We start from the raw sequence: 7,672 nt of genomic DNA on the forward strand, positions 1-7,672 counted from the left end.
TACATCCTTTGGCACAGAAGTGTCTTGTCAGGTGGCTTTATTGAGCAAAGTACCTTTTAAAAAGTCACTTGATGATACACATCTCCACCAAAGGATGCACCACAACCAGTTGTCTAGAATCTCACCTGCGAGGAACCGATACAGGATGGGCTGAAATGATTGTTGTAATTAATAAAGAGTCTTGTGAATTCCATTTCCTCTTTGTCTCATACGTTATATACTCAACAGACATGGAGGAATTCCTGAGGTAAATCCAGTGGCATTGCCAGTACTGCTGGACTGGCTCCTGTGCAGGTGGCATGTAAAGTACACCATTTCGAGCGTGGCCATTGCCAGTACCTCCTGACTGGCCTTCGTGCTGGTAGCACGTAAAAGCACCCACTACACTCTCGGAGTGGTTGGCGTTAGGAAGGGCATCCAGCTGTAGAAACTCTGCCAAATCAGATTGGAGCCTGATGTAGCCACCTGGTCCACCAGTCCTCAGTCAAATCGTCCAACCCATGCTAGCATGGAAAGCAGACGTTAAATGATGATGATTGTTGATGACATCAGGTAGTCACAGACAGTCAATGTGCTTTAATCAGCATGCTACCAGATGTATACCCAAGTCTAAAATCACAAAGCCAGCAATGTCAGGAGAGAGGGGTTAAGTCGATTACATTGACCCTAGTGTTCAACTGGTACATATTTTATCAACCCCAAAAGGATGAAAGGCAAAATCAACTTCAGCAGAATTTGAACTCAGAATGTAAAGATGGACAAAATTGCTGCTAGGCATTTTTGCCCAGTGTGCTAACAACTCTGCCAGCTCGATTCCCTGACCACTATTTATACATTATATTTATGTATGCATGTGAGTGTGTTCATTCTTTCTTGTCTTAGCATCATAAACGTGAGGTTGTTCATTTCCAATCTTCCATAAAAACATGTCTGGCCATGGAGAAATATTATCTTGCTTGGAAGCAAGTGAGGGTTAGCAACAGGAAGGGCATCTGGCTGTAGAAAATCTCAACAATTCCATCTGACACATGCAAGCATAGAAAAGTGGATGTTAAAACACATACATATCATCGTCATCATCATTTCTTAATTACTTGTTTTAGTCATTAGAATACAGCCATGCTGGGGCGCCACCTTGAAGACTTTTAGTCAAGCAAATTGACCCCAGTACTTATTCTGTTGATCTCTTTTGCCAAACAGGAACATAAACACTCTAACACCAGTTGTCAAATGGTGGCCGGGGGAAAAGAGACAGACAGACTCACATATACACAATGGGCTTCTTTCAGTTTCATTCTACCAAATCCATTCACAAGGCTGGCTATATTAGAAGACATTTGCCCAAGGTTCCATACAGTGGGACTGAACCTGGAATCATGTGAGTGGGAAGCAAACTTCTTACCACACAACCATGCTTGCCCCTGTGTGTGTGTGATGGGCTGTTTTCAGTTTCCATCTACCAAATCCATCACAAGGCTCGGTCAGCAGGATGCTATAGTAGAAGACGACCAAGGTACCACACAGTGGGACTGAACCTGGAACCATTATGGCTGGGAAGCAAATTTCTTACCACATAGCCACACTGACACACACACACACACACACACACACACACACACACACACACACACACATGTATACATATGATAAGGAAGGCATAATACCAACTTAAATTAATATGGGTATAGGAAATGGAGTCTGACCTTCAGATAAAGTAAACTATGTTGTATCTACAGCACAAAAATATTGGAACTATCCCAACTGGTTCACTACATAAAACATACACTAGCACATGGGTACACATGGATTTTTTGCCAATATATATATATGTATGTATATATAGTATGTATGTATATATGTTGAGACATACCAAAGCATATGAGTACAATACGTACTTGAACTGAATCATATAGCTGCACACTTAGATTTTGTACCAGTATGTACATATATAAATATACCCTTACACACACACATATATACATATACGCATATATATATATATACATATACATATAAACACATATATACACATACATTCATATATATATATATCTAAAACACATATACATATAAACACATATATATACACACACATTCATATATATATATATATATATACATATCTAAAACACATATATACATATATAAACACACATATATACACACACATTCATATATATATATATCTAAAACACATATATACATATACATATAAACACATATATATACACACACATTCATATATATATATATATATATATATATATACTGAAACACACAAGCACATGGTACACATACATATTGCAGTGTATATTTGTACACACATTGGTACCGATAAGCACTGTCATCCGTACAGTTTCACGCAAACACACACACACATTTGATATCCATATACATCCTGACATACTGACACACAGACGAAGCATTTACCGTATCTCAAGGCTTGGGCAATATTTCATATTTTCATGTCTGTGTTGTCATAAATGCCCTCATCATCATCATCATCATCATCACCAACATCATCAATACCCCCTTCACCACCACCACCAACACTATCATCATCATCATCGTCTTTACCACCATCATCATCAAAATCATCACCAACATCATTGATACCACGATTACCACTAATGCTACAGTCACTATCATCAAAACCACCACTACCACCACCATCATCATCATCGTCATCATCATCACCACCACCACCATCATCATCATCATCATCGTCATCATCACCACCACTACCACCACCACCACCATCATCATCATCATCATCATCATCATCATCATCATCATCATCACCACCACCAGGATGAAGACAACATGGTAAGTTGAATATTTCATTAGAAAAATCGAAGATAAATGAAGAGAAGAGGTGGCAGTAGAGGTGTAGAGAAAGGAGGAGGAAGGAGAAAGAAAGATAAAGAGTTAGTGAGAAAGAGAGAGAGAGAGAGAGATGAAAGAGAAGAGTGATTTAGAGGAGACAAAATGAGGGAAGGAAAGTCCTTTCTTTCACAACTACTTTTCTAACCTCTCCTTCTTTCACACTCTCTCTCTCTTTCAGTCTCTGTCTCTCTCTTCCCCCTCCTTCTACCTTACCCTACCACTCCCAAAGAAATATCTGAATCATGGACAGAGGCACGTACACAGCATTTCTTTAATAGCAGTGGAAGCATTAACACTACTACTACTACTACTACTACTATTACATGATAGGTGATGCAGTGAATGTGGGGGCGGGGGGATTTGCTGTTGAAGCTGAATGAGAACAGTCAGAAAAACTGGAGAATTTGAGGTGGGGGGAAGGGGCAGGGTGTAATTCCTTCATACACAGGCAACATACATATATATAGACACACACACACATACACATGTATATTCACACACATATATATATATATACACCGTGTAGTAAGTAGCTTGCTTACCAACCACATGGTTCCGGGTTCAGTCCAACTGTGTGGCACCTTGGGCAAGTGGCTTCTACTATAGCCTCGGGCCGACCAAAGCCTCGTGAGTGGATTTGGTAGATGGAAACTGAAAGAAGCCTGTCGTATATATGTATATATATATATATATATATATGTATGTGTGTCTGTGTTTGTCCCCCACCATCGCTTGACAACCGATGGTGGTGTGTTTACGTAGCCGTAACTTAGCGGTTTGGCCTAAGAGATCGATAGAATAAGTACCAAGCTTACAAAGAATAAGTCCTGGGGTCGATTTGCTCGACTGAAGGCAGTGCTCCAGCATTGTCATGCATGAAATCAAGATTCCTTAGAAGTGACAGCAATGTGTCATCTAGCCAGGGTTCCAAGACCTCCTTCAGGAGATTGCAGTAGGTGGCTGCAGTTACTTTAACCCCTTCAGGCAACCTGACTGGGCCAACAAGTCTGTCCCAAATCATACCAGCCCACAACATGACTCATCCACCCTGTTGTTGACATCGTAAATGTTGGTGATGCTCGTCTCCAAAATAGACCCAACCAGCAGTTCCATCAAAGGTCACCCTGGTTTCTTCATTGAACAGAACACAACTCATGTCTGATGTCAGATACTTTTGGGCCCATTGAAGCTTCAAACTCCTGTGACAGAGCGTTAAAGGAGGCAGTTTCAGGGGTTCCAAGGTCCCAAGGATGCGATTTCTGGTGATTTTTTGGTAAATGAGGAAGTCTGGAGGCAGTGGAAATGGCTTTGCTTGTTTGTCCAGTTTTCCCACGTAACTTGCAGCTGATATTCTTTAAATCCCTAGCTGTCACAGTCTTGGAGGTCCCACAATCAGATTGTTTCTTCCTTGGCGAAGGGTCCTTCAGGAATCATCTAACCATGTCCTAACTTTTCCGCAATGACATGAAGAGAGGTGCCTTTAGCACCTTCCTTGATGATGACAGACCTTTCTTCATTGCCAAGGCCTTTTCCACGTCCCATTGTTCTTAGAGAGGAGAGATGCTATTAGTGTGGTTCACCCAAAAACTGCAGAATCTGAAATAAAAAAGAAAGGACGTTACACAGAATAATGAAAACATAACAATGGTGTTGCCATAGGGTGCAAACCAGCTGGGAGAAGTTTTATCAAAACCAATTCACAGAAAACCGAGAATTCCTAAATTTCACTCCTAAGCTATTAGCATGGTTCTGGGTGTGTATATATGTATATATATATATATATATATATATAATATTATTATAAAATCTGGTAATTAGTCATATATTAATTAATATCGAATAATTATCAGGAGGCCAGCACATCTAAAGAATCAAAGGGATTCAGAAATATTATCTGCAATCTCAGGGGATTAAGGTACATTAAAAAAAATAACGTTGACCACTAACGTGGACAGTTAATGCGCTAGAAATAGATCACAGTCTTAATAGACAGAAGATGTGATCTATTTCTAGCGCATTAACTGTCCACTTTAGTGGTCAACGTTATTTTTAAAAATATATATATATATATATATATATATATATATATATATATATATATATATATATATGTATATATATATATATCATTATTAGCAATGGAAGCAATACTAGTTCAGAAAAGCGTTCTGTAGGTTTTACTTAAAGTGGATATACTGTAGGGATCCACAATATTGCAGTCAGTACCAGTCTTGATAAAAAAAAGCATCTCGTATAGACTTATAGGGCTAAAATGTAAAGAAGTGCATCAGCTGCAGATGAAAAGCGTTCCTGGAGTGACATTGTTATGTATGAGAATGAATTAAATGCATTTCTGTCTTGATTTCTTTGCAGCTGGACAGTGTACTTCAATACAGCAGTGTTTGAGCAAAACTGGGTCACAAACTTCAATCACTCAAATCACTGGCTATCTTTGTCCACGTTGTAAGTGTCCAGATTTTAAAACACACTTGAATAGCTGTAGTGAAAGTGATCATTTCCATAAGGATGTTACAGAAACGGTTTTTGTAATGCATTTTGCCTTCATTAAATTCTAGAAGATGCAGTTAATACGCATTATTCAATTAAGTCTTTTTTTTTTATATGTATGTATGCATGCATATGTGAGTAATTGTGTAAATAAATAATGTGTGTGTTTGTATGTATGTTTGTGTATGAGAGTATTTGTATATATATAGACGTGTTTGTATATGAGCACTTATATAAATATATATACATATAGAGAGAAACAGATGTGGACAATTTTATATATATATGTATGTGTGTGTGTGTGTTTGTATATATACTATTAATATTTAGCAGAAGAAACAAGGGCTGGGAGTTTCATGTGTTGGTATTTATCAAACTTATCAGTCCTTGAGTCACTCTATTGCTTCTAACAGGCATGGCTTTGTGGTAAGAAGCTTGCTTCCTAACCACATGGTTCTGGGTTCAGTCTCACTGCGTGGCATCATGGGCAAATGCCTTCTACTATAACCTCAGGCTGACCAAAGTCTTGTGAATAAATTTGGTAGACAGAAACTGAAAGAAGCCTGTCATGTATATATATATATATATATATATATATTTATGTAAGTATGTCTGTGTTTGTTCCCCCCACCATTGCTTGACAACCGATGCTGGTATGTTTAAGTCCCCGTAACTTAGTGGTTCAACAAAAGAGAATGATTGAATATGTACAAGGCTTACAAAGAATAAGTCCTGGGGTTGATTTCTTCAAGTAAAACCCTTTAAGGCGGTGCTCCTGCATGGCTGCAGTCAAATAACTGAAACAAGTAAAAGAATAAAAGAATACACACACACACACACACACACACACACACACACACACACACACACACACACACACACACACACACACACACAGATAAAGCACAAGGCATCATACATTAGAATCTATAAGATAAATTTAATGTAGTTAAACCTACAGCTTAAAGCCTTGCTCTGAAATGAAGATAAATGTAAACACATCTGGCTAACTTTAAACCAATTTAGCTGTTCATCTTACATGTTATCAACAGCCCATTGCTTTCCTTTACACGAAATCTGAACTTTCTTCCAACTGCCAGCAGTGGGATTAATTCACTGGTAATGTCTTCCCAACCACATGATTCCAGGTTCAGTCCCCCTGTGTGGCACCTTGGGCAAGTGTCTTCTACTATAGCCTTGGGCTAACCAAAACCTTGTGAGTGGGTTTGGTAGACAGAAATGAAAATGTACTGTCACAGAGGTCACCTGCCTTGGTGAGGTGAATATCTCTTTGAAAATCAAATAGAAAAAGGACAACTTTGGACAACTGCTTTGAAACCTCCAGCTTCTATGACCAATTTGTAAATTCACTTTATACCAATAATAACTGGTTCACTAAATGCCTAAATAACAATCTAGATAAGCTAGGATTTTCAAAAAAATCAACCAGCTAATTCACACAAATACAATCTGTAAGTAGAACAGTAAAAATATGCAAGACTTTTTTAAAGTTTAAAATATGAATTGGATTTTGTTATTCTACATTTCAATAATGGAACAGCATGCTGGGTAAAATGTTTAGCAGCATTTCATTTGTCTTCACGTTCTGAGTTCATATTCCACCAGGGTCAAGTTTACCTTTCATCCTTTTGGGGGTCAATAGATTAAATACTAGTTGGACACTGGAACCGATGTAATTGGTTTACCCCATCCCCTAAAACTGCTGGCTTTGTGCCAAAATTTGAAATCATTATCATTATTATTGATATCATCATCATTATTATTAGTAGTAGTAGCAGAACCTGTGAATATTTCACGGAATTAATGGTATACCCATTGGGTTATTTCTGAAAACTTTATCCCAAAAACCTGAAAGCGTAGACTGTGTTGTGTCTGTATCAAAAGATTGTCACTCATCTGCTAATCATTGAAAAGTGAAGAAAATTGGCAAATCATGATTACTTAATGCATTTTATATATACACTTTATATACTTTATGCATATTTTTATAGACTAAATACACAGCACTCATAAAATAAATATTCACTCTTATTTTTCCACTTTCCCCATAAACAAACAAAAAATATCCTGTACATATGATACAACCTTTAGTTAAACTGCATATATCTGCCACATAAATAAGCGTGAATATTTCACGGAATAACACTTATGCATACATGTTAAGTAACAAGTGGTATAAAAAAATTAGTTCAATTAAAAAAAAACACTTTTCACTATCCAATCACCACCACCATCGTCATCTTTCTTCCTCTCTCTC

This window comes from Octopus bimaculoides, chromosome 23 (genome assembly GCF_001194135.2).
Source record: "Octopus bimaculoides isolate UCB-OBI-ISO-001 chromosome 23, ASM119413v2, whole genome shotgun sequence".
NCBI classification, from domain to species: domain Eukaryota; kingdom Metazoa; phylum Mollusca; class Cephalopoda; order Octopoda; family Octopodidae; genus Octopus; species Octopus bimaculoides.